Source organism: Melospiza melodia, chromosome 13, assembly GCF_035770615.1.
Source record: "Melospiza melodia melodia isolate bMelMel2 chromosome 13, bMelMel2.pri, whole genome shotgun sequence".
In the NCBI taxonomy this organism is placed as follows: domain Eukaryota; kingdom Metazoa; phylum Chordata; class Aves; order Passeriformes; family Passerellidae; genus Melospiza; species Melospiza melodia.
Genome location: NC_086206.1, coordinates 22,427,873 through 22,454,856, shown reverse-complemented (window position 1 = coordinate 22,454,856; position 26,984 = coordinate 22,427,873). Strand labels below are relative to the sequence as shown.

Genomic DNA, 26,984 nt, shown 5'->3' with positions numbered 1-26,984 from the left:
TTGCCTTGAGCAGGGGCCTGGCCCAGATGATCCCCGGAGGGCTCTTCCAGCCTAAATTATTCTATGATTCCCTGGGTTTTATTTTCTGCCTGCACAGCACATGCTCCCTCAGCAGCTCAGACCAGTCTGAAATGGCTCGTGCTCAGGGGATGTGAGTCCCTGCAGAGCTGGGGCTGCACACTCTCACTGCCCTCTTGGATGGCGTTTTTTGGACCACACACTGAACCCACTGTGAATAATATGATAAGGTTTTTTCTCCAAATTTATCAAGTTTATAATAAGGGCATGGAAACGTGAATAAACCCATATCATTCCTAGCACAGTGATTTTTTTATTTCCGTTCAGAGGTCGTTACACTTCAAAAACATTTTCATCTAAATGCTTTGTTCCCCCTGTTCTGAGCCTGAGAATTGGGACCAGGCTGGTAGCTTCAAGAACGTATGGATACTTTTGAAAGTGGAAACTATTTTCGTGCATATAAGTAATTCTGTGGGAGTGAATGTATTTGCAGCTTCCAGGCCAGGCAGGATGACCTTTCCAGAACTTGTAAAATCCAATCAAATAAAAATAGATTCAGACTTCCTTAAAATGAAACTGCTCAAAAAAGAAGCCCATGGGCTGAAATGCTGGAAGAAAACAGAATGTGTACTCACAAATATACTTAAAAATGAAATTTTAAACTTTAAATGACAGTATTTGTACCTCTGCCCCTCTCTGTTTCTTCACTCCCTGCATTTCTATCTCGTTTTTATCAGAGCTCTGTCAGCCCCTAAAGTGACATTTTCCCATCCTGATCATTCCCAGGATAGAGGAGACAGAATTTTTTTCAGTTGGCTGATGCAAACAGCAGATCATCCTACAGAGAAACGTCAAGGACAGTTCCGAGTCCTAATCCCTGACCTGCCTGCCCTTTCCTAACTCACTATTGACATTGAACTTAGAAAGCTGCAATGCTGAGATGAGATAATGAATTCTGTTTGCTCGGAGTGTGCAAGAGGAACAGGGCAGATAGGGAGGAGGAAGGGCTCTGCTGGGGCTCCAGGCCAGCTCAAATCTCCTCATGCCTGACACCTGGCTAAGGAAAACAACCACACAAATAACCACTGGTTTCCCCTTGTGCCTTTAATGCTCATGGGCACAACCAAGGAAGATGGGAATCACTCATCAGCCAAGACTCCAAAGTCTTCTCTGTTTCTAGCATCAAGTCTAAGGTGCTGCAGCTCAGAAGGATGTGGTTCACACTTTTAAACAATTACTTGTTGGTTTGGGAAATTTCAGGAGACAATACTCATAATTCCAAGAGTGGTTTATCTCCACAGATGCTGCTGCCCCAGTATCACTCACACCAAACTCTGTTAGAGTCTAAAGTGGGAATTGATTAAATTTTGCCATTGTGATATCAGGAACACTTGACTTTGAACACTGCCATCCACAGCTTTAGCAGGTTGAGACAGAAAACCTGTAAATCCTAATGGAAGTCACAAGGCTTGTAATTTTTAAATAGCATTTGCTTCTTGTCCTTATACTGTACATTGATATTTTTACTAAGCTTTCAATGAAGGACTCATTAATCACAACCTGAGGATAATGAGTCTGGCTTCTGGAAGCTTATCTTGTTTGTTACTTTGTATTTTAACACTAACTATTCACCTGTACTGGAGTTATCCTAAGATGCTGAGAGAAAACAACACAATTACTGCTTGTGAAATATGAAAAAAATAATATTTCTAAATCAGTGTTTAAATTCTGAGAATGCTGTGAAGATACAGCTCTTCTTGAGAAAAATAATGCCTGTTGTGGAATGTCTCGTTAAGAAGAGCCAATAGTGGCACCAAATGATGTCACCTTGTGTGAATTTGTCTACTTTCTTCCAAAGCACACAGGCTATTGAGTAGGAAAAAAATCACACTAAAGGCACTAGCTCTTCCTGCATATTTAAGCCCTTTTGATGAGTAGGTACTACTGGAAAGGAAAAGGAAATAAAAAATAAAAGAGAAAGTTGGAGAAAAGAAATTACTTTTGGCTGTACTTCTAGAAGGATTACTTCACTGGTTTTTAAAAATTATGACCACTATTAAGTATCAATAGAGACAACTTTTAGCTACTTCTACTAATTTGCACCACAGGAAGCCAGGCATCATCTCACCTTATTCTGAGCCACGTTCACACAGAGTCTGCAACTGGGTATGACATGGCAGCTCTTACAAAGTCAACAGGACTTGACTACAAGTTAAAATTAATCATAAAACTTTAAATTCTTGCTTCTACTAACTCTGCCTGTGTAGGAATCCAGATCAGGTAAGCATCAACTTCCTGTACAGAGGGATTGACTATAATTATCTACGAGTCTACAAATGCACAAACCATCAGAAAACTTGACACAAATTTTGAGATACAGCATTTTATCTGTTCTGCAACTGACCCTCCACAATGAGGAAAACTCAAAGTTAAGCTCACAAGTGGTTTGAAATGATTATTTGTCCACTTTTGTCACTGGTGGCTTTGCAAAACAGAGCAAATGAAACCAAACTCCAGCTGCTGGAACAGAGCTTTCCCTCTCATCTCTTCCCAGCCACACTAATCAACATAATTCACGGTAAGAAGGAAGGAAAATGAGTGTCCTCGCATGGATATTTCATCAAGATTCTGGAGAGCTTCATAAAGCAGCCTCTTTAAGGAACCATAAAATGAAACAAGACATATTTCTAGGGTTGTCAGCAGGTAGATCCACTGGTTTTGTGGTAAGTAATCTCTTTGGGAGGAAGTCTTTGCTCTGATGTCTGCGTTGGATGTTCTGTGGCTCCCCGCAGCCGCCCCAGCGCAGGTCTGTTCACTGGAAGAGGAGGCGGTGATGATATTGCTTCTAACAACCAGACTGAAGTATAGCCCCAGGCCATCTTCCAAAGCCCCCTCCAAACAGCCTCTAATTAATTTTAATCCTGCCACTCCAATGAGTCCCAAGAGTGCAGCAACCAAAACAAAAAAAAACCTTCATCAAGTCATTCAGAGGAGCTCTGACGGCATCACGTCACGATTTTAGGGCTTCAAGCAGAAAGCACTATAGAAAGCTTTTAAATGCCATTTTCCTTTGGTTTCTTTATTTTCTGTCCTCAAAACCATAAAGAGCCTGTTTCTGATGAAAATGTAGTTCTCATGTCTCAGCAGGCCCCTCCAGCTCACCCGAGAGGTGGGTGGCAGGGCTCAGGGCGACCCAGGGCCGTCTCCAGGGAATGGCTCTCCCCGTGCCCAGAGCTGCTCCTGCAGCCCTCAGCCTCCCCAGAACCAGCCCACCGTGCCCAGCCAGCACCACTGGACACTCAGCACTGGAAGCAGCACCTCTGGAGCCGCCGTTGGCTTCAGCACCCACAAACCATCTGCCTGGAGCAGGAGCAGCAGCATGCTCTCTAAGCTGATAATTTTGTCATATCATTTGGTTTGAAAATAGAAACGCTCCCTCTATTTTTGTCTAGCTGATCTATTGCTCTAACAGACTCGTGAATATGAAATTTTGGGGATGCTCTCAAATTGAGCAGCAAAAATGCTTTGCAAGGTACGATTCTCTGCATTTAACTTTCCACCAAGTTTTATTATTATTACTAGATTTTACTAGAAGAAACACTCACAGAAAACAAGTCTCTAAATTGTTATAGAAGACCTCCCAGTCTGAATTTTATATTTGTGTGTGAGTAAGAATATTAGTAATGGTAGATGTGTATAAATAGAACAGAGGTGCTCATGGAAAGGGAAGCTCAGGAAGACATGAGCAATTACACTGTAATGCAAAAAGGTGGTGAATATTTCCTTGTGAATCACCTTAGCAAAGAATGTTGTTTATCCTTTTGGTTTATTCCTTTTAAAATGTGCATGAAGGAATTAAGTTTTAAGAGTTTCTTGGAAAAAGGACTCTAGCTGGAGAAGTGTGAGGAGACTGAGACGCCTCAAATGGGCTGTTAATGCCAGATCAGAGAAAGACACACAAAAAGAACTGGATTAGAAATGTAGACACCCTCTTCCTCACGATATAGGTTATAAATTGGGGGCCACATTATTTTTTCCCCCACATTTTCACAGTTGCATTATATAAAGCAGACACACATTTTCCCCCCATTGCTCAATGCGTGGCTCCCTTTATTTACTTTATACAATTCAAATGCTGCTCTGATGTCCAAGTTATTAAATTCCTTGTAAGCTTTTCCTCAAATCCCTTGTGATCCAAGGTGCTATTATTACCTCTATTGCACTGACTGCAGAGCTGAGATCTATAGTGATTAAAGGAAATGTATCTTCTAACTGTGGATGTCTAATTAAGAGAGGTCTACAAACTGTTTTCTCAGATCACTCCTTATGTGTCCAAAATGGTCTTCAGCAGCAGTTGAGTACAAATTCAGAGCCCTGCATCTCAAATGAACCATGAAGAAACTGAAGAATACCCAATTAGTAACAGTCTGTGAAAAGTTAGGTTGAAGTGAATTAACCAGCGTCACAAAGGAGAAAAGGTGGCAAAGGAAGGGAAAACAATCAGTTTTCCAAGGCAGCATTCAATCATCTTAACCATTAAATAATCCTTTCTTCTCCTTTTCTTAGGCTGATTTGCTACTTCCAAATTGTGAAGCAGACAAAAGAAGGGTCCTGCAGCCAGCAACGTCCTGCACCTCCAGCCCTGGTCCTTCCTCCTCCTCCCTCGTGCTGGCCCCAGCAGGGGTCACTCAGAGCCCAGGAACCACGGACTGCCCAGCACCACTGTGGCGAGGGTGGCATCCCCGGGACCACGCTGGCAGCGCCATGGAGTGCCACCAGCAGTGCCACCAGCACTGGCTGTTGCGGCTGTCCCTGCAGGCGCCCCGTCACCGCGGTGCCCAGCACGGGCCTGGCCAGCACGGAGCCTGGCTGGGGCAGCACCAGCCTCATCCTCCTCCTCCTCCTGCTGCTGCTGCTCCTGCCCTGGAGGCAGATGGTCCGGTGGGGCTCCTGCTGCTCCCGCCGGCCCTGATCCTGGGGACAGGCACTGCTACCACACGGTCCAGCTCTTTGCGTGCGCAGTCAGACACGGCTGATCTCACCTCGTCCCCTCCCAGACCAGAATAGACCCCAGCGCTGCCACGGAGCCCGGGTTATATGGACACTGGAGGCTCTTCCTCCCCACAGAGAAGTGCCAAAGCCAGTGCTGCTCTGTAGCTTCCATCATGGAGCAAAGATGCCAAACAGGAACCACCTAACCCACAGAAATGCTCAGGAGCACTGCACACCCTTCCACAAGCACCTCAGTGAGGTACAGCAGGCACCAGCTCTGACCTGAAACCCAGGGACAGCCTCAACATCTGGCTGAAGTGTGCCCACAATGAATGGAGTCTCCTGGACAGCTGTTTGATCTAATCCCACCCTCCTGCACACCTGAGAAATGCGGGATTTGGATCATTCTTTAAAGGTTACAGTGTGGGTAAACCAAAGATTAATCCCTAATGCAAAATCCATCCTCTGCCAAAGATCACATTTGAAATCTGGAGATTTTTGGGAAAAAATTTGGTAGAATTCCTTAATGTAAACAAACAATTGTATCTCTAACTCTCTTGCTTTTTCTTTCTTTTTTTTTTTTTTTTTTTTTGGTGGAAAAAAAAAAAAGAAAGATACAGACCATCATAAAGGCACTTTCAGCAGACATGGAGAATTTCCAGTTGAAGTGGTTTATGCCAGACAAAGGTAAGCAGCATTTCAGAATGGGAAGTGTAATTGCCAGGTGTTGGTGCTGTGGAATGCCAGCCCTGAAGGTCTCAGGTTCTGTTGCCAGGACAGGAACACTGCTCAGACTTCACTGGAGTTCACAGTGGCAGCAGATGGCTTGTCAGGATGATGGGGAAAGGCAGGTAAGCTCTGCATCCCAGCTGAAATCCCCAGCCCCAGGGCAGGAGAGGTTCCTCAGGGAGTGTCCTGGAAACACGGGGATGTGTCTGACAGCATGGGAAGGCTGAAGAGCTGCACCCCTCCCTGGCATATAAACCTTTCCTCTGAGTTTTTGTGGTGAATGCACTGTGGAACATTCTAGATTTACACCAGTAGGATGCTCATGTGTAAAGAAATGCTTCTGCTTCCAAGATCTACCTATTCTGCTCTATTAAATTCCTTGATATCTTTTTAGTATTTACATGCTCCCTCCTTGCAAACAGTCCTGCAGTATCTGGAATGCTCCCAAGTGTCCATGCTAAACACAGCGATTCATTGCACTGTGTTAATAATGGACAAGAAAAGAGGCTTTTGAGTTCTGTAACCCATAACAACTTTGAAAAGAACAAAGGGCCCTCTCCAAAGTCACTGGAGTTAATGGGCTCTTTTCACTCCAACCCAACCTGGGCCTGCTGAATATCTGAACCGGGAGCTGCTGCCATCTCACTCAGACAGCTCTGGCTGCAGTGAGAGCCACTGTTCATTTCCCGCTACCCCCTAATGAAACAGAATCATGGAAGGTTAAAGAAAGGCACAGATGGTCTGTGGAGGTGATTGGAACCAATGACTTGGAACCAGCACCCTCCCAGCCATCCGCACTGCCCAGCGCAGCCGGCGGCACGCCCGGACTCCCTGCAGGATTTTTCAACCCCGTGCCTGCTTACCCGGTGAACATTAATCCTTATCAGGGAGATCATTTGTGCACATTAAGGGAACCATTTTCTCTCCTCCTTTCCCAAGGACTGTATTTCTCTGGCTGCCTCTGGCAGAGGCTCCTCCAGAACCCACTTTTCTAGGAAGCAGGCAGAAAACATAGGCAAAAATATCCAGAGAAAATCTGTGCAGGACCATTATCCAACCTGGCTTCTGGTCCCCTGGGATCAAAGAGCAGCTCGGTGTCTCTTAAACCTGATTCCTTTCACAGATCTACAGAGAGGATAACAGGCGGATTAGCCAGAAAGGCTGAAGTGGGGGGGACTTTCCCTTCACACAAAATGCTGGTTTATCTTTTAGAAGATATATTTAATTTAGTGGTATTTCAGTCATTCATTTTGTTTAAATACATTTTAACTACCTTACAGATCCAAGTGGGAAAAAACTCATCAACTTTAAGAATTCATTTGAGAAAAGTTCATAGTTTATGGATTCCAGCAAAGGACTCTCATGGCAACATCCAGCCTGGGAAAATTATTTCAGTTCAATATTTTTCTTCTCCTTTTGGGGCCAACTACTCTTTTTGAACCTGATTATCTAAGGACTTAGCCAGGAAGCAAGATTGCCTGCGTGGCAATTCCCACCTCATGCCCAACTTGGCTAATTCCAGCCAAAATGAAAGAAGAGGAGGAGCCTTAGAGACGTTCTGTGTGCCTGTGGACGTTGTTGCGTGGAGGAAGCAGAGTGGGCGCGGTGACCCCATTGAGGAACGCTGGCTGCTTGGGGAGAGTCCAGCCATGCCACAGCCCATTGCCCAGCACAGCTCTTGGCTGCACCAGCCCCAACACAGGTCCCAGCATTCCAGAGGGATGGAAGGAGCTGGGGGATATTGCCATGGAGTGAGGGCATGGCCCTCAGGGAAAACCAAACCTTGTGGATTCACTTGCCTACAGAGCAATTCATATTACTGTAGGAAATTGTATATCAGAAATGTGCTGTCTCCAGCTAAGAAGGACCTCCCTAAATAAAATTCCAGGCTGACATAAACCCGTGCTCAGTCCCCTTGAGCACCCTGGGGAGGCACCACGGAGTGCTGGTTTTCCAGGGAAAACGCTCTGCTGGTGTTTCCCAGCTTGCCCATACAAGATAACTGGATGGGTAGATGTGAGGATTACTGGGAATTAGAAAGAGGCTTAAAGAACACTTGGCACGAGCTGACACGAGTGCCTAGGCCACGGAGGCAGAGGAGCCACGTGCAGCTTCCCTGGAGGAGTGAGTGCCTGCCCAGATCCCTGCAGCACGGGGAGGGGACGCGGGATCGGGAGGAAGCACCCGCACCTCCGCACTGCTCTTTTGTATTTCAATTTTCTCTGGCCAGTGGGGATGATTTTATAGCATCACAGCAGAACATTATCTTTTATACTTTGACAAAATGAAACTGAGTCCTTGGGATTTTTTCACCCACTGCTCTCTTGGCTACTTCACTGCAGTACTATTTCATTACTTATTGATTTTTCAACGTGCTGTCTGCATCGCTGTAATTTACACAAGTTCTGATAGCCCTCAGCGATTCCTAACACCTCAGGGTGAGATCATGGAGCTCACTTGAGATACCAAAGGTAGGCAACAAGTTCGTCAGAAAAGATGACAAATTGACAAACTTGATAGTCAAGGAGGAAATTTGAGCAGCTGCAGGCATACCATATCAAGATGTTTTTCTTAGCCAAATTGAATTAGAGCAAATTTGTACCCCCAAAATTAGTCTCACATACAGCTAATAAGGGATTGTGAAGTGTACGGCTAAACCCCAAGAAATTAATAATGCATGTGCCACAAAGGGCAGCTGAACTAATGCTATTTTGGTTGTAACTGGAGATAACCACTGGTCTGCAGGCCGGCAGGTGGTAAGAGAAGGCAGCCTCGTGGTGAGCAAGGACAGGGAACTACAAAGAGCTCCTCTTACACTGAGGTGAGTAAATGCTGCTTCCTCAAGGCCTCCTCCACAGCTCTGCCATTCTGAGCAGCTCAGAGCAGTCGCAGGTGGCAGCTCTGTGTTCACCATGACCAGAGCAGCCTGATGTCCCTGACACGATGTCACATCCTAAGGTTTGTCCAGCTCCCTGGAGCTCCCACACAGGGATGCTTCTGCAGGAAAAGGGCCAGTGCCCAGTGAAATGAGCTCTAATCCTGCTTTGAGTTTCTCACAATACTGTTTGCAGAGTCAAAATACAAATTTAGATCACTTGCTATGAGAATCTGGCTATCCTATGGTTACAGATTTCTGCTACACCTCTACTTGTGTGGTGAAATCCCTTTACCCCTCAGTAAAGGGGCACTCTCTCCCTTGAGCTTCCCTGGGGACAGCCAGCAGCAGACTGGTGGGAGACCAGCCCCAAACAGGCAAACCTGAGCAGAGACTGAAACAACACAGACTTTTAGGCTGTATCCTCTGCATGTGTTCAGATTTAAAAGAAAATACTTCTGCTGTCACTGTTTTCCAAATCAAGAAATTATCTTGAGAGGGTCTTTTCTTCCAAAAGTAAGACAAAAGACAGGTGCTCCCACAAGGCCAAGTTTTTGTGGCCAGTGAACTGACCACAGGACAACCAGAAACAAGATGGTCAGTAAAATTAGAGGAATGAATTATCAGTGAAGCTCTGTTAGCTCTTCCATAGCATATTCCATCTTATTTCCCACTGCAGACCTGGATTAATTGGGCTACTCAACAAGGGCAGCAGTCAGAGCACAGCTTGGTGCTCCTGCCTGGTTGGGACTTAGAAATCAAGTGGTTTAGAAAGTACAAAATGGAATTTTCATGCATTCAGAAAGTTTATAATGCTCATGTGCTGTCCTCACTTTTATTGCCATGAAGTGATCTTGGCCTTCTCTTGCCTTTCCCTCTCGGCAGCGCGATGTGCACGGGCCCAAGCTGGGCTGAGCATGGCCGTGCAGTCCCCCAGAGATTTTCCAGCGCTGCATTTTCTCATGAGGTTTGTCAGCCATTAAATGCTTTGTGGGAATGTGTTGGTTTAAACCCATCTTGTGAGGAGCGCCAGCAGTTTTTTGACAGACACCTCTGCACCCTTGCACATTCCTGCAGTGTCTCAGCAGTTCCCACCCCTAACACCCTGTATGGACAACTCACATCTCAGGTACTGATATTGAGAGAGCCCATCAGTTTAGTTCATTATGAAGGGAAAGACAAATGCATCCAAAACTGATGAAATATTTCAGACAGTAAAATTTTTAGAAGTACTGTGTGTTTATTTTAATAGTTTATGAATTTGAAGTGGCTGATCTCTCCCTATTTTTACTATCATAAACCGTTCAGACAACAACTGTTCCACATATTTCCTTAACACTGTTCTAGCTTCAGCTCGTTTCACAGTTTTATTTCATACTCCTGAACGATCATATTTCAAAATTTACAGTCTTGCACCTAAGGTCACATATGGCCACGTCTAAGTCCTCTAAGATCTGTGATTCCGAAACGCTAATCTGATGTTGGTTTAATTGATTCTGTGGAAGCAGCGATGCCTGTAACTCCTGAGAATTAGGGCTTTCCACAAACTGGCAGACTTTCAGTGGGTAAAATAAATATCCTCATATCCATGTGATAGAGCGTATATGCACAGCATGCAGCTATATCAACACACCTCTCTAATGATGCACTTTAGATTAAATAGTGTGTCCGAAAGAGCCAAAGGATCACAGTTTGTGGAGCACAAGCCCAAACAAACGCCAGTAACATGTCCCAGCCGTTCCCTTTCTTGGGTGCAGCTGCACCAAAGTCTGAAGATTCCGGCAGGAGGGTTAAAGGAGCTGGGGTGACCCCTGCTGCACCTACAAGCACCCAAACAAGCCCATCTGCCAGCACAGGGTCCCTGGAGTGCCCCTAGCCTCCCCCATCCCAGGCCAAGCCCTTACATGATCCCACAGAGCACTGGACACACCTGCTATGGGATTTCTGAGCTTGGCCTGTACACTTCTCAGAACAGATGCAATAAAACTAATTTATTGCCCCTTTCCCCCAACAGGATTATAGAAACATAAACAAAGAAATGTTGAGTTCTTCAAGGAAAGGCCCCTTGAACTCACGGATGTGACTGGGAGATTTAAGACCACTCTTCTCAAAGTAAGGCTCAGAGTACAACTTTCCTCATCCTATTTCTGCTGAGTTCTGGAGGAAGTACAGCAGTTTGGGTTTGAAGACTGTTTCTCTTTGAGACACCTGCAGCTGCAGGACTGGGGTCCCCTGCCAGCATCCCCCAAGCCAGTAGGAAGCTTGGGGGCTGCCCAGGAGCATGGGCTCAGAAAGCTCAGACCATGCTGCAGGCAGATATGAAATTATGGACAGGAACCTCAGAAAGGGCTAGAGAGCAAATCAGCAACACTGGCCGATGACAGCACGAATGTGATGGAGGAAGATGAACACTGTCAGAACCTCTGTCAGAGCAGCCCCATCTCCCTCAGCCCCGTTCCCTGTGCTGGCTCTGCAGGATGGATCCTGCTCCCACCTCGCAGCAAGCCCAGAGCTGCAGCACAGTCCAGCCCTGAGCCCAGGGAAGGGGCCGCTCCCGGCTCCTTTCCCGTGGCGATGGGAGCAGGGCACCCACAGCACTGCTTTCCCAGCAGCTTTTCCCTGAGTTTTGCTGATAATAACATTATGGCTTTCCCTGCGCTGGCAGTCGGATGAGAGGAGCCCGCAGCCTTTGGAGGGATCGATCCGATCGATCCCAGAGGCTCCATGTCATTTCCAGGGGATTTGCTAAAGAAGCTACTTATGTCCCTTTTTCATTTTCACCAACTCATTACCAGCTGCTGCTGCTCCCTGCACTTCAGCAGCACCTGCAGGAATGAATCCCGCTCTCCCAGCCCCGTCCTGCTGCAGGGCCTCTCCCACGGGTGTGCGGGCCGGGCCCAGCGCTGAGGGCGGGTGACGCACCAGGGCCGCTGCCGTCTCCCCCTCTGTGCAGGCACGCACACACACTCTCCTTTCTCTTCTCTTTCTTAAAGGGCAGCCCAGCAGCAGACTAAGCAACTGATCCCCTGGCTTAACTTTTAAATTAAGACCATTGTAAATTTGGGAACTTGAGAAGAGATGGAGAGGACACCCATAATCCTTTGCAAATGTCAAGTGGCTCTCGATATTGGTTACTTTTCAAAGGTAGCTAGGCTACAGCGTGCGCAGTAATGAAAAACCCTGCCAGGCCCACTCCATAGGGCTTCAGTCAATATACATAATATTATTGGGCTTTGAAAGGATTAAAGATTGTTTCTTTTGCTTCCTTCTAATATGGAGATCTATTGCACTTAGAGCTCCGAGCGCGCCCTGTCCCGCGGGGAGGAGGCCACAGCCCCGGAGGCTCCAGCGCCGCTGCCCTGCCCGTCCTGGCACCTCGGCGCCCACGCATCCATTCACCCTCTCCAGTCAGCCACTCCTGCCACGGGCACCTCAGCGCTCTCCCACGTGGAAGAGGAATCAACAAACTTTTAAAGTAAAACTTAAACAACACTGAAAGTCTTCAGTCATCAACAGGGCCAGAGGGCAGATTGAAAGGACTGAAACATCTGGAAAAATACCATTTTTCCCTACATCCTACTCAAAAAAGTTCATAGATCTGTGTTTTGACTGCAAGAGCTCAGTTCCTCACAAACACCCATTAAGTACAAGAAATCTGAACAATTAGCAGTGATTTGAAGCTCCCAGGGCTCCTCAGAGCCGTCATGGCAGCTCTGGCAGAGGAGGATGAGGCCCCAAAGCAACGACTCCTGATGCAGGTCCCCTCATTGAGTCTGGGGCTTCTGAAGCTCCATCTGCAAAAGGCCCATGAAAACTGGGATTTGAGGGATCTCAGACAGAGCGCCTTATGGCTGAAATACCATCAAACCCATATTCTTCATCTTTTTACAACAGTATTTTCTTGTCATGATGTTTAATTAACATTACTTCATTGAATATGGGGAATTTTTCTTCCAACCAACATTGTGAATACGATTATGGCAGGATTCCCTCAAACACTCCTTTTATGAAGCCAAATGTGCAATGCTGGCAAGACTCTGCTCTCAGTTATACTCAAGAGAAAGGCAGCACTTGAGATTCCTGAGTAGGAGAGAGCAGGATTTAGCATCCTGGATGCCAGCAGGGCCCTGCAGTCCCTCAGCTTCCTCTGCTCTGGAGTGAAGCTCCTGTAAATTAATGGCAAAGAGCCATTGTTCCCTCCCCACTGGATCGTTGCTGAAGTCACACTAATTCTGAAAAAGGTAGTTGAGAAATGTAGTTTTTCTCTTACTATCCTTATGATATCATGATCTTCAACAGGTGAGCTAGAGACCAGAACCTGCAAAGTTCCCATTTCAGCAGAAGACAGGAAATAGGGGAAGAGGAATTAAAGGAAATGTTGTAAGATTTTTAACAGTATCTTAAAAACCTTAATCAGGAAGATTTTCAGCTGAAACCCTAACAATAGTGCTGCTGCAGGTTTCAAGCATCCCTGCTTTCGGGCTGACTCAACTTTGGTTGAATTCAAGAGAAATGGTGCTGCCAGAGGATAAAGCCTTTGATTTCAGACTGATTTAGAAAAGAAAAATATTCCATATTAAACCAGCAATAAATAACAATGATGTTTAGAGACTGGATGACACATTGGTTCAGGTGCTGGAAATAGCTGTCCTGAGGTGGGGTGAGTGACTGCCCTGAGGTCCAGCTGCACAGCCTGGCCAGCTGGTCGGACAGGCTTGTCAGGGTCCTGAGCTGGCTGCCACTGGCCACTTGTTTACAGTGACCATACAACTCCATCTAAAGAAGGATTTTGGTAATTCTGTGTGTCACCAGAAAAATGGGTAGGTTTGCTTTATTATAATGTAAATTTCTTTTAGAAGTTCTAGATGAAAGAATTAGTAACATATAAGGATCCAAATGAGTCCTTAATCATTTACATTAACTTTCCAGGGCAACACGTACCCAAAACGGATTAACCAAAAGCTAACAGTGTCTCTGGTTTGTCTGCTTCTTGGGACAAACACAGAGGCAGTGATGATAGAACACTTTAGCTGCTGATACCCTTTATGAGATATTGAGAGATTCCAGAAACTCTCCTAATATCTTGTAAATATTTTCTAAATGCCACAAAAATACCCCTCTGTCTTCAAAGGGTCTGTAAAGCTCTACAGAGATCTGCAGGTGAGGAATCCCACGTGAATTGAGGGAGAAAGGAGAAAGAGCACTGAGAGAGTAGAAAAGGCCCAATCCAGAGGGTAGAAACACAGACATTACACCAAGATAATGGGGGAAAAGGGAATAAGAACTGAAAAGGAATCCATGTAATGACCAGATGATCCTTGCTCAAATAAACTCTCTTTATAGGCATCACACTGTCACTTTCATCTTCTGTGATCACAGAAATCCCAGACTTGTTTGGTGCTTCTTGTCTGGTGAGGGAGAGAAATGAGACCCACCCCTGCACTGCCTGCAGGTGTTGTACCCACCTTTGCCAGCAAAAGGGTCTCCAACCTGTTTTTAAAGGCTCCAGCACAAATAGCCCAAGTCCATTAAAATAAAGGAATTAAAAAAAAATAACATCAAAAGATTCTAGCCTGGCAGGGTGAGGAATCAGAGGTTAAATACCCAACACTTGTTCAGGTATCGCTTGGGGAATTCAGTTTTCCTTTTCATGGTAATTTTAAGTTTAATTTTTAGGCCAACAGTTGTATTTCTTGAGAAATCTATACCATTCTCCTAGCAGTTTCCTTGAAATAACTGATGGATCTTCACCAACTAAATTCCAATTTAAAAGATTTGTCAGTAAGAAAATCCCAATCTCAATAAAAGGTAAGTGCAGCCGGAGCTCTCCGAGCCAGGCTGACGGCAATAAAAGAGCAGGGAGTTTCTATTAGCTCGAGTAAGTTAACAGATTCCAGGTAATCCTTGCTATTACCACCAAACACCTGCATACAGATGCCACATACTAAGTGAGGATGGATTTTTAATTTCTGGAAACGTAAAATCCTGGGCACACCTTGTGCTGGGAAGGCAATGGAGGAGGGAGGGATGGGGCAAGACCTTTGCTGAGAAGAGGCTTCCCCTGCAAAGTCCACGGGATGCTGTAGAATGGTAAAGTCATTCATCACATGTATTTAAAGTTGAATTTGCTGATATTTTATGGTATTGGATTTTATTTCTATTAACATTTTATGCTGAAATTACAGAATGATTCGTGAGTACTGAATTTTTGATTGCTTTTATACTTGCTGGGACACTATTAATGTTGATTTACGTTAATAGCACTGTAAGAAGATATTAACAATGAAATTTCCAAAAGCACTTAGCATCCCATAATTGGAGTTAAATGACAAAAAAAATGAGGGGATAATAAAGTAGAGAGAGAGACAGAATTTTTGACAATACTCCCTCTAAACTGTATTTTTCAGGAAGAATTGGAGCAGGACAATTTTATTAAAGAATAAAGTCACCCATCAGGAAGAGAACACTTGTACTGGCTAAGAGGGTGAATGGAGCTGCAGGTGCAGCACACCTTGCCGTGGAGTCCCCCTGCACACAGCCAGGGCTGGCAGCTCCACTGCACCCAGCAAAGGCAGGGGAGCCCTGCAGGAGGGACTCGGAGGGGGCAGGAATGAGCCCGGATTCACCTGCTCAGGAGGAGGACGAGGTTTCCCAAGGGAAGCACTGAAATGGGACTCCAGTGAAGGTGCTGCAGGATCACAGAGGTGACTGCACACCCCCATGACTTCCTCTGATCCCAAACCCGCTAAACCAAACTTAATTTACTTCTTTAAAGCAGAATTTCCACAAATTCTTTTTTGACATCACTTGGATACTGTTTTTAAAATTCTCTTTCCATTAAAAAAGCATCAAAGTGCTTTTTTGTTAGAAAGTGCTTCACTGATCTCATCATCAGAAGTTAAACAGCTCCATCAGGTAACACACAGGGCAATGTGACAAATCTTATGAAAACTAGGGGAAAAAAGTAAACTTGAACCAAAAATCTTAAACCAGACAACACAAAGAAACAAAACACCTTGACTAGTAGCTCTGGGAAAAAATGCCAAGAATGTTTGTAGGGAAGTGTTTTATCAGTTTTGTTTAAATGACATTTTTGTGAGGGTCAGAAGGGAAATTTGACAAAACATTTTCAAGCAGTTTTAATCAAGAAAATAACTACAAAAATATAATGTTGCAAGAAGACTGTTTTGTCATTTCACTCAGACCAGGAGAGAAGCCCATGTCAGACTTTTGTTAAAAGCAAATAATTTCAGTGGCATTTTATGGCCCACTAGAATGTGGAAGAAAGTCTTTGTAGAAGTCAAACTACAGAGTAGTAAATGAAAACTTCTGGCTGTACTCAGGAAAACAAACATGTAGCAACAACAAGTCTCACCGAAGCAATGACACATCAGGTGTGGGATGCAAAAATGAGCAAAGAAAAGGAAATCTCAGACAGGATCAAAACCTCAGCTCTGTCTGAGATCCACTGACTTGACTGATCAGAGAGAGCAGTGGGATCTCACAGCCTGGTGATCCCATCCCCAAATTCAGACATGAAGCTGTTGTTACGGCTTTTAAAATACATATATAAATATATATATATAAGCATAAATGAGCAACCTGGTCTAGTGGAAAGTATTCCTGCCCATGGCAGGGCTTGGAACTGGATGAACTTCTAAGATCCCTTCCAACCCAAACCATTGTGGGATTGTATGATAAATACTAATATACAAACTCAGCTGAGCAGGGATCTGTGAGATAGGTAAGTGGCTCATGACCTGTCTCTTCCCACGCCAACCCACCTCAAGTCGGGAGTTGTCCAGCTGCAGATTGTGGCAGAGATCAGCTGGGGAATGAGTTCTTTTGTGTGACCACATACAATCATTGTGCTGGTCAGGAAACGCAGGATTTGTTATTATACAGAAGCAAAAAGGTTTCTTGTTTTGAAAGATCAGCCAATATTTCCCTTCGATGGGAGAATGACCGTTCCACAGTCAGGGCTGTATTTTGGACACTGTTAAAAACAAACAAACAAACCCCAACCCAACCCCTTTTATCAGCAGGAACCACATTTGCTTACACAGAAGATCTGTCAGCAGCCCAGAGTAAATAGATCAAATGGAGCTGACATGCTACTAAATTTAATACGCATCCTCGTGTCTTTAAAATTCCCATCTCCCCACACATTTCAAAGGTAAATTTGTGGATTTCTTAAGTAATTATATTTCAATAACAAGCAAGAGAGAAACGCCTGGAAACTTAACAAAACCACTGACTGCTACATAAATTAAAACCTGATTGATGGATGGAGAACTTAGATGAATTGTTAAATTGGCACATGATTGGGTAAACAGATGCAAGGCTCGTGCAGGCCCAGCTCAGCAGGCTGTGACAGACACGTACCCACACGAACAGCCACGCAGACATGGCAAGGGGCAAGCGCCCACTGGGTACCCAAAGGCAGAGTCAGCTGCTGGATGGGCACCAGCGTGGAGGAGAAACAGAGCTGCAGAGCCAGGCACTGGCACACAGCTGTGAGGACACAACTGTCCCCAGCCCAGTCACCCTCCTGGGTGTTCTCCCACAGCCTGTTTCCAACCTGCTCCCACCGCTGCAGCAAATCCCACCTCTGCGGGGCTGACACCACAGCCAGAGGGCCTGGGGGCAGCAGGGCGGACACAGGGGAGCCAGGAAATGGCTATTTCGGAAGCAGAAGAATCAGAGAAGGGCAGATTGTATGCAGAGGAGAGAGAAGGTGGCCGTGCCCCTGAGAGCAGCACCAATCCCTGCAATGCCAAATCCTCCCAAGGGCCCAGCCCGCACTTGCCTCTCCAAGCTGTGCCACTAGCCAGTGCCTGCAACATCTCAAGTGGGAAAATGTAATTTTATTAAGGCTCCTGGAGCTTCACTCAGCATCTGCACTGCAGCAGAGCATACAAAGGGAGGTTATGAGGAATTTCTCATTATGGCCACAGGCGCAGACTCATAACATCCCCCAGCCAGCCTCAGTTAATAAAGCTCCTGCTCAGCCCACCTGCCCCCAGCCCCTCGCCCACAGGTGCCCCCGCCCTGGGCCACCCTGTGCATGCCCCCTCGGCCCTCACGGACAGGAAACTCCTGCTTTGTCTTCTCTAACTCTTATTGCATGGGCACCTTCATTTGCAAACCTGCTCTTGGAGGCCCAGAGCTGTAATTAATCCATGTCACAGGAAAGATGTGGTGTCGGGAGAATTTATGACTGGCTCTGAGCTGCCGTGATGAGCAGGGGCACCTCAGCCCCTTGTGATATAAATGCCTCTGCTAATTGGATTGCAGGAGCTAATCAGGAGCTGGAGAGAGAATGAAGGCGCTCAGCCTCCTCGCTGCTGGCATGGGCTGATAAAGCTGGCAGCCACGGGAATTGCATCTGTGGGAATTGCATCCTGGCCCGAGATGGCTATCGGGGTGCCCAGGGCCACTGGCGTGGGGTGGCCGTGCAGCACAGCAGGGAGGGTGGCTTCCCATGGGGCTGTGTATGGGGCTGTGCACACTCATAGGGCTGTGCTCACACCCGTGGGGCTGGGTACGGGGCTGTGCCCACACCCGTGGGGCTGTGTGGGTGGCGCCAGGGGCACAGGGGCTGCACGTGGCCAGGAGCTGTCCACGGACCCCGCGCTGGCTGCTCTGGCCAGCAGCACCTCGGGCAGCCCTGGGCCGGGGTGCGACCATGGCATTGCATGGCCGCCTGGTCTGGCTGGTGTTGCAGACACCCCATGGCCCCCCTCGCAGTCCTTGGGGTCTCCGTTGCGGACCTCAAGTATTAGAAAGGAGCTGAATACTCAATGATCCCAATACCGTGTCTATTGACACCTTCAGTACGTTCCTTTCCCCAGAAAGACAGAAAACCAGAGGGATGAGGTGGAAGGACAACCACAACAAGTGAGGTTGACCATTCCAAGAGCAAACTGGGCGAATCTCACTGGCTACACATGTGCTCCACACACCACACAGGCGGTCAGATGAAGGATGGGCAGGCTCAGGATGCTCTTAAGATGGTCTGACTCCAACCTTCACAGAGTCTTAAAGCACCATGATCATCCCTAGCTCCTGACCAGGGCAGACCTGTCCACAGGGAGATGGGAAGAGTCCTGGATGGAGAGGTCTGATATGGCTCTCCACCCACATAAACCAAACACACATAGGTCCCCACTGGACAATGGGGGTTTTTTTTGCAATCCAAGGCTCTTCTACATTCAAATAGCTTTTCTGTCTTCTCCATGTCCTTCTTCTTGCCCTTTATTTTCATCTCTGGCTCCCTTTCTTACAAACACATGGATTAGAAAGTAAATCCTGAAAATGATGACTAAACCCAGCCATCTCTCCTTATGGAAACACTTTCCCACCTTCTTAAACCTTTTTGGAGGCACGAGGGAAAATAACCCTTGTATTTATGCAAATTTCAAAGTGGCGTGTGATGATGGAAACAAAACAGTGCTGGAGCGCAGCCAAGGCATGGCACCGACGGGGCCTCTCAGCTGCTCGCCTCCCGATTCTTCGGGGGAAGCAGCTGTAGAGAAATGAAAATACAGAAGCCCCCGCACACACCCGCCGCCGCCCGTGCGCATTCCAGCACCCGTCACCTCGGAGGCGGCAGGATGGGGCTCTGGCCAGGCGCTGCCTGCAGCCTGGAGCACCCTGTCGTCCCCCACAAGCCTCCCTGTCCCGCTGTTCCCGATTCCCCTTTCAGGAATTTACAAACATTTTCCACAGATCAATATCTGTATTGATTATTCATTGTGAGCGAGTCGTGTGTCTTTGGTGATCCAACCTGGCAGAGTGAGCAGCCAAAGGCTGCAGCAGATACAGAGGGGGGAAAAAAGGAGAAAAAAGCCCTACAGAAGGCGAGAGAGACCCAGATCTGGCTGGGTTTGCTGCTGCCAGCAATGGAGACAGATGGAGAGGAAGGAAGGAAGAAAATGGGAATGGCATGAAAAGGAATGAAGAGACAGAGAGCCGTGGAGAAAAAGCGAGAGCAGGAAAAACAAAGTCACCGCTGGAGAACTGGTGCCGGGGCACGCCGGCAGCCTGGAGAGATTCCAACCTTGTGCTCGCCCTTCTGCACAGGGATGCGATGGACTTATTGCTTTGGGAGTGAAAAGTGACTCACGGTTTTGGTATCTGCTACGTAAGAGCTTTGGGGGGATTCCTTGGCTGGCTGACAGAAAGGGAAGAAAGCAGCAGCATTGAGGTAAAACGCGATCCCTTCCTCCTGCCTTCCTGGGAATACGCGTCGCCCGGGCTGGCTGGAGCAGCTCGCTGCTCGCTTATGATATGCAAAAGGAGAATAATTAAAAGCGCCAGCATCACTTGCAAAGTGAGTAAACACAAAGCCTTTCAAAACATGCTCTTCAGCTAATGAGAAGCTGTAATTTCTTATACTTAAAGGCAAAAAAGACCCTGATGAGGCTCGGTGGAGTGTGCGCGCGCGCCTGCGTGTGTGTGCATGTGTTTGTAGATATGAGAGAATCAGTTAATTGTTGATGATGTTTAGAAAAGGGATTATGAGAAAAGACACTGAAATGATGACAGGGAACATCTTGGATCAGAGCCAGAGAAATAAAATAATCAAGGACAATCAAGCCTGCAGCTCCGGAGAAAGCGCCGACTGTTCTGCCAGGGACTTGGAAGGAATTTCCCTGTGCTGCCGAGCTGCAGCTGGAATACGTGCTTGGCACCAGGAGAGAGAACTGCAAGGAGCAGTTTGCTTGGAGCATGAGACCACAGAAGAGAGAACTATGGAGCTCTGCTATAATTCAGAGGGTAAACAGCTTTGTCTGCTTATGTGTCAGGTGGAGACTTGATTTTGTCCACATCTGACCTGCCCTGAAAACGCAACTTCTGAAATCCCCTGGCTGAAGCTGGAGCTGAGGATTCTCCAGAACTACTGTGACGTTATGAAAACAAAGGAAAGGGAGCTAGAGGAATTAAGTTCTCCTGTGGCTGCAGGACCTGATGGACATGACCATGGAAACTGTCTCTGGAATGGATTCCTTCCTTAATTCTGGAAATCAGAAACCCCTTGCTCCAGCTGGGGATTGCAGCTCACAAGCACACAGGAAAGGTGGTGGTCATTGGGAATACCAGGAGCATGCTTTCCTTCCAACCTGGGCATCTGGCTGCTGTCCTGAACGCGTGGATTTTAATAAATGTTGGCTTTCTCTTGGGCTGAGGTTGGGTGGGGAGAGAGAATAAAGGGAAATTTAAACCATCCTGTGACTGCTGTGTTGTCAGTGAGCTACAGAAATGCCGTCCCTTTGTTTTGGATGCTAAACTCCGTCTGACTTCATTGTTGCTGGATTTTGGCACGTTACACTCTGGGCTTCTCCAGCAGCAGAAACACATGGTCTATTTAAGTGGGAATCTTTGGGGACGCGGAGGCAGAGGAACGAGCCAATCATACGTGGCTGCTGCACATTCCGCGTTCGGCAGCTGTGCGGGAAGCGTTCCGGACGGTGCGGATGGTAGGTACGGCACGGTGTGCCCAGGAGGGCAGCGGGGCGGAGGGGCCGGGGCGCGGAGCGGCCGGCATGTGCCAGCAGACACCCTTCCCTTCCTTCCCTGCCTTCCCTTCCTTCCCCTTCCCTGCCGGCTGCCGAGCCTGCTCAGAGCTGAGCGGAATGTTAAGCGGCCAGGAGCAGATTAGCATATTAACCAGCGCTGCCCGGGCGGTGGCAGCCCCGCAGCCGCGGCCATGCGGGGCACAGCCTGTCACAGCTCACCCGGCTCCTTTGTCACAGCCCTTTTCATGTTGCTCTTTGCCTTTTGTTTCCCAATCAGACCCTAGAAATTCATTAACAGCAATGAAAGACGGGGATGCAAAAACCTATAATGAAAACAAATGATCTATTTAAACGGCGCTGGGGCTGAAAGGAGGGGGTTCGTGGCGCCGGGAGCAGAGGAGAAGGAAATCCTGCCACCTGGAAAATGCCTGGACATGCGTGTCCTTCCCCGTGCCAAGGCTCCAAGGAGACAGTTCCTACAAAGCCGGTGCTGTGTGTAAAGATGTTGTAGCATTGTCTTTACAGAGCCTCCAACAAATACCAGCGGCTGGTCAGAAGGAGAGATCGGTGCTCATTGTCTCTGCTCCGGCTGCCGGTAATGCCGGAATTCCTCTCTGGTACTCGATGGGCTTTAATTAGAAGCAACTCGCAATGCCCGTAACGATTTAAAATCACTTGACTTTTACAGTCACCCGAGTTCGTTCTGCCGGGTGCTGTGCTGTGGCCCAGCAGTGTCCTGCAGCCAGCAGCCCTGACGGGAAGGTGTGGTGGCCACAGGGGATGGCATGGACTGGGCACTGCCGCTGTCCCCGACCTGGCCCAGGGTGCTGCACCTGCCACCAGGCTCTCCAGGTGCCTTCCTCTCCTGTGTCATTTCTTATACAGATTATTTCACCAATGTTACTGTCCCCTAAAGTGTCACATGGTTGTGAGAATAAAAAGATTTTATCCAAGCATGGCCTTTCTATCAGAATTGATCAAATAAGAGAAAAACTGAAATAATCTATGTTGTATGATTTCTATTTGTAAATGGCGGGGGGGGGGGGGGGATGCTTTAAATATCACAGAGGCACAACTTATGCATTTGTCAAAAGGACTTTTAGGCAAATCTCAGTGTCCTCTTCCCCAGAGCTCCGTGCCCAGACTGAGTGTGCCCATCTGTGGGGTCAGATGTGCAGCTGGGGACACCCTTCCCTGCCCCTGCCATGGCATCCCCGAAAATGTGTCACTGGCACAGTTCTCTGAGCTCCAAGAGTCTGTAACTTGTACCTCTGGGAAGCAAAAATGTTAGCAGGGAAAAGGGAAATGGGCTTCAGCCCCTTTGTCACTCTGTACCCAGCTGGGTCCATGGGCAAAGGCTCCAGGGCTCTGTCTGTGTCCAGTGAGGTATCCCACTAATTCCAGCTGATTTCATCAGCTAAGAATTGAAGACAGACAACACAAAGATTTTATCTGTTCCAGGAATTGAAGAGAATCTCTCAACACCTGCCACACGTCCACATTTTTCAGTGAGGAAAACAATGACAACAAACTCTTGTCTAAGGAAATCTCTCTAATTTGTACCTGGTAAAGACATGCTGGATAATCTTACTCTAATGGACTTTAATCTATTTCCACAAACTAAATCCCCTAAGAACTTTCAAAATTTATCCTAAACTACCACCAGTCCTTATCATTAAAGTTTTAATTGTAAACACAGCAAATAATGGTGAAATCACAGAATTATAGAATGGTTGGGTTGGAAGGGACCTCAAAGTTCACCCAGTGCCACCCCATGTCCTGTGGGCAGGGGCACCTCCCACTGTCCCAGGGTGCTCCAAGCCCCAGGGTCCAGCCTGGGATCCAGGGGCAGCCCCAGCTGCTCTGGGCACCTGTGCCAAATGTTTGCTGTGGGCTCAGGTTCCTGCTGACCATGGCTGCACTGTTGATGTGGTGCCAATGGGTTTTGGAGCCACTGAAATAAAACCGCATTTTCACAGCAGCTTCTGAAAGAGCCTTGTGCTAGTTAAAAAGTATTTTGGAAAATCACATGAGAACTGTCTCTCATATGCCAGCATATCACCCAGGTGATGGGCTGCAGACACATTCCCAGGCATTTTTCTTGGTATTGAAATAAAATAGAGGAAAGTTACTAAAAACATGTTACATTCTTGCACCCTGAAATACAGCCTTGGTCCCATGTTCTCCCCTTCCTCTGCACTTATGGAAGAGCAATTAGCCACTAAACAGGTAATTAAAATAATACCCCATAATTACATCTATGAAACTATCACAGAGTATGAGCCTTTTCCTCACCAGGTTGAAATCAAAGCCTTCATTTAATGACCAAGCCTATTCTAGGTCCAAAAGAACCATTCTGACCAGCACAGAGAAGAAGGTTGATTTTACAGGGGAAGTGAACAGAGTGTGTTCTACTGACACAGAACCAAAATTGCTGATTTTTCTCCCTCAGCTGGTTGAGGCCTGGAGTGTCTTCTGAAAGCACATGATCCTCACCATATCCTGCCCTTTGGCAAAATAGAATGTTACCTACTTGTACCAGCTGTGCAGATTTAAAAGTTACAATTCTGCTAAGCAAAAGCCAATTTTCCCATGGACATTAGAAGAGTAATTCTCCTCTGGACCCTTTCTCCTTGTCTTCTTTCCACTTGTGTGAGGTATCCTTCCATACACACCTCACACTTGCTTTTCATCACCTGTACATGTCCCTTCAACACAATTCATCCTGCAGTTTTAATTTACTGAGATGCTCAAACCAATCACCCCAGAGCTCTCTGAGGCATTCACCACCCATCTCTTCTCTGTCACCCCAGTACCAGGTTTTTATGGAGTTTGTGTCACCTCCCAGCCCCATTGTCCCACTCAGTCTGATGAAGCTCTGAGGGTGGGCTGGAATCCCACAGCATAATCCCCCTGTCATTAATGGAAACAGCACTCAGATTGGTCCCAAATGGAGTTTTTTTACAGGTGCTGCACATTTTTAAAGAAAACTTGCAATCTCCAATACAACAAAATCAGTGAGGACATAATAGTGTGAGAAAGTGACAACTGGCCACAAGTGCTGTCTCTCCAACTGTCCCCATGCAATCCCCTTCCACTCGCTCCTGTCCCACCGTGCTTTTCCCTCAGTGCTTTTCTGTCCTTTCCGTGCTCCATCCATTGCTACCCCCTCGCATTCTCATATCAAAATCAAGAGCACTGACCCCAGGGAAGGTGGGATTTCAGCATTGCCATTCCTCCACAGAATCTCTGGATTCAGTTTATGACACCTGAAGAACACTATTCATCCCCTCAAAGAACACCAAGTCCTGGAACATTTCCTAACTAAATTGAAAAAGGAGATGCTTTCCACAGGATCCTCTGAGATGCTGAGAGCACAAAGCAAATGAGAGTTTGCCTATCACACGATTTCCCAAGGTTTCCATTAAATTTATAAGTCTGATGATTCTCAAGAACTTGAAGTGTGCACTTGTGTTGTAAACAAAATACTTCAGATAAAAATGTAGGAAGAGGAAAGAAACCTTCTTTAAAGGATAAAACCCCTCCAAAAACTAAATACATGGAAAAAATCCAACTCTAAATTTTGCATTTCTCTGTTTTCCATAAAGATAGAGAACTCTGATGAGTATTTTTTGAAACCTGCCATTAATCTTTCCATTGCTACCAGTATCACGCAAGGTTAGTTTGGTAATACCAAGTATTCCAGAGATTATGAATGACCTTATAATGACTAAGTAAATACAAATATATTAAAAGCAGGTATTTCACAGTGACTCACTGAAGTCCATTTACATACAAAATAATTTTTAATAATGAAATTACTACTCTTGGACCACAGGTATTTTTCCAGTGGCAAATCTCACGGTGGGGATAGTGGGAGGAAAGAAAGGGATATTTGTCCCATGTTCAGGAAGGTGTGTTTTCTGCCAGCACAACATTTACCATCATTTTGGGAAACTCATGTTTACTAATTGCAACAGACCATCCAACTATGATTTACTTTCACCAATTCACATAGAAAATGAACCAGATCAGGAGTCTCGCCCTTTCCTCATCCCCCCTTATGGCTGTTTGATTAGGACAGACCTTCAAGGGACAGTTTTCCTGCTAAGAAGATTAAGCCAAGGGCACTAATCACTTGGCCTGTTCTTTAATGACACAAACTAACAGTTAAGGACAACATAAATAATTAAATAATAGAGCCCTGATGGTTCTTCATCAGCCCAGACAGAGCTGCAGCCTGGCAAGGCTTTGTAGTCATGTAGGAAAAATACAGTCTATGGATGGTCTTGCTCAAAAAAACATTTTCATTGAAAGTAAGAGGAGCCAACACTACTGGCCAGCGAGTGAGGTGCTCAGAAACACCTCAGGCAGGTGGCATTAAACACCATGAGGAGCAGGAGAGAGCAAACTCTGCAGCTCAGGGAGCACAAAGAACCCTCAACTCTGCCTGAGAACAGCTCTGTTACATGTAATCACATCTCTCCTAATCCAGGTGATTTACATTACACATCCCAGGAGGGCGACCAACACAAAAATCACTTCTACAAGGCTTATGAAAATTAGGTCTTCCTACCTCACTGTGGGAATGTGGAGATGTCGCAGGATCTGGTGCTGATGAGTGGAGCAGGGGAATGCTTCCTATTCAGACCAGAAAAAGCCAGTACAAACTCTCCAGGTCAGAGCCTGCCAACAAAAGAATGGGAAGAACAGAAAATATTTAGAAGGATTTGGAATAATGCACCAAAAGAAGCAGAAGTTTGGGTACAGCATGGAGCCACTGATATTTTTTGTGTTCAGTTCAAACTCAACCAACATTCCCAGCCCTTCCATCTCCTCTGTCCCTGAGGGCTGACCTGCAGCACCTTTGTGACAGGGATACTCTGCCTGCTAGTGCAAAGCTGCACCTCCCAGACTCCTGGCTCCATAGGGAACCACTCTATCAGCTGCCTGGAGGTGGCTTCTGGATTCCATGAACACCGTGGGACACAAGCATGTGTGAGACACACCAGGGGAAAGGCCAAACCACCACACATTCAAAGCTTGGTTTAAACCAACGGAAAAAGGAAGTTATCTGAAATAAAAAAAGGTACGTTCAGGAAAATGGAAGTTGTTTCCAAACAATAAAAATAGAAAAGGATATAAACCCAGCACACTTAAGTGCAAACCCACAATAAGGCAAGGCAAAACAGGGTCTGGAGAACAATCATCAGAGTTCGTAGAGCTAATAAAAGCTTCTCCAACACAAAAGCAGGAAGCCTGTCTGTCACCCAGAGCTGCTGATAGATGGGCAAGGAGTAAAGGGGGGAATTAAGAAAGATAAGGGCACAGCAGCAAAATTAAATTAATTCATTGCACTGCCGTTCACTATGCAGGGGTCAGCAGGGTTCATATGCCAGAGCAACAAATCACCAGAGGCCCACAGTGCTTCCTCAAGGAGCCCAAATATGAAATTGCTGAACTTTCTTCCTTTGCATCTGAGGATTGGAAGGTGACAAATTTTTACAAAAGGCTTTGGGAGTGACCCTGGGAATGACAGGGCACAAAGTCTGATTTCCAGAACAGGCAAAAGAGTAGAAAACTGTGGGACTGATCAGAATTAGCAGCAATGAATAAACATGTCTGGGGCAGAGCCTGAAAGATAAGAGCAGAGTTTATATGTACAGATCCGAGCCATCTGATGAGGAACCAGCCCTGCTAATACAGGAGATTTGGGCTGATACAGTGCAATCTGATTTTCTAAAAGCTTTTCTAGAACATCCCTCACTAAAGGTTCTTAAAGAAACTAAACTGTCATGGAGTAAGAGGGATTAATCTTCCCGTGAATTCCTGATAAAAACACAGGAAAA

At 46.4% G+C, this 26,984-nt stretch overlaps 2 long non-coding RNA genes across 2 annotated transcripts in view; one reads left to right on the top strand and one right to left on the bottom strand.

Moving 5' to 3' along the window:
• Window positions 1–25,815, bottom strand: part of LOC134424089 (uncharacterized) — a 68,091-nt gene extending 42,276 nt beyond the window's left edge. Inside the window, exon 1 of the long non-coding RNA XR_010029333.1 lies at window positions 25,712–25,815. This is a non-coding gene — a long non-coding RNA (uncharacterized LOC134424089). The remainder of the gene's footprint in view (window positions 1–25,711) is intronic.
• LOC134424460 (uncharacterized) lies at window positions 19,197–22,088 on the top strand. Its single transcript, XR_010029422.1, has 2 exons — window positions 19,197–21,096; window positions 21,413–22,088. It is a non-coding gene; the product is annotated as an uncharacterized LOC134424460 (long non-coding RNA).
• Window positions 25,816–26,984: the final 1,169 nt, after the last annotated feature.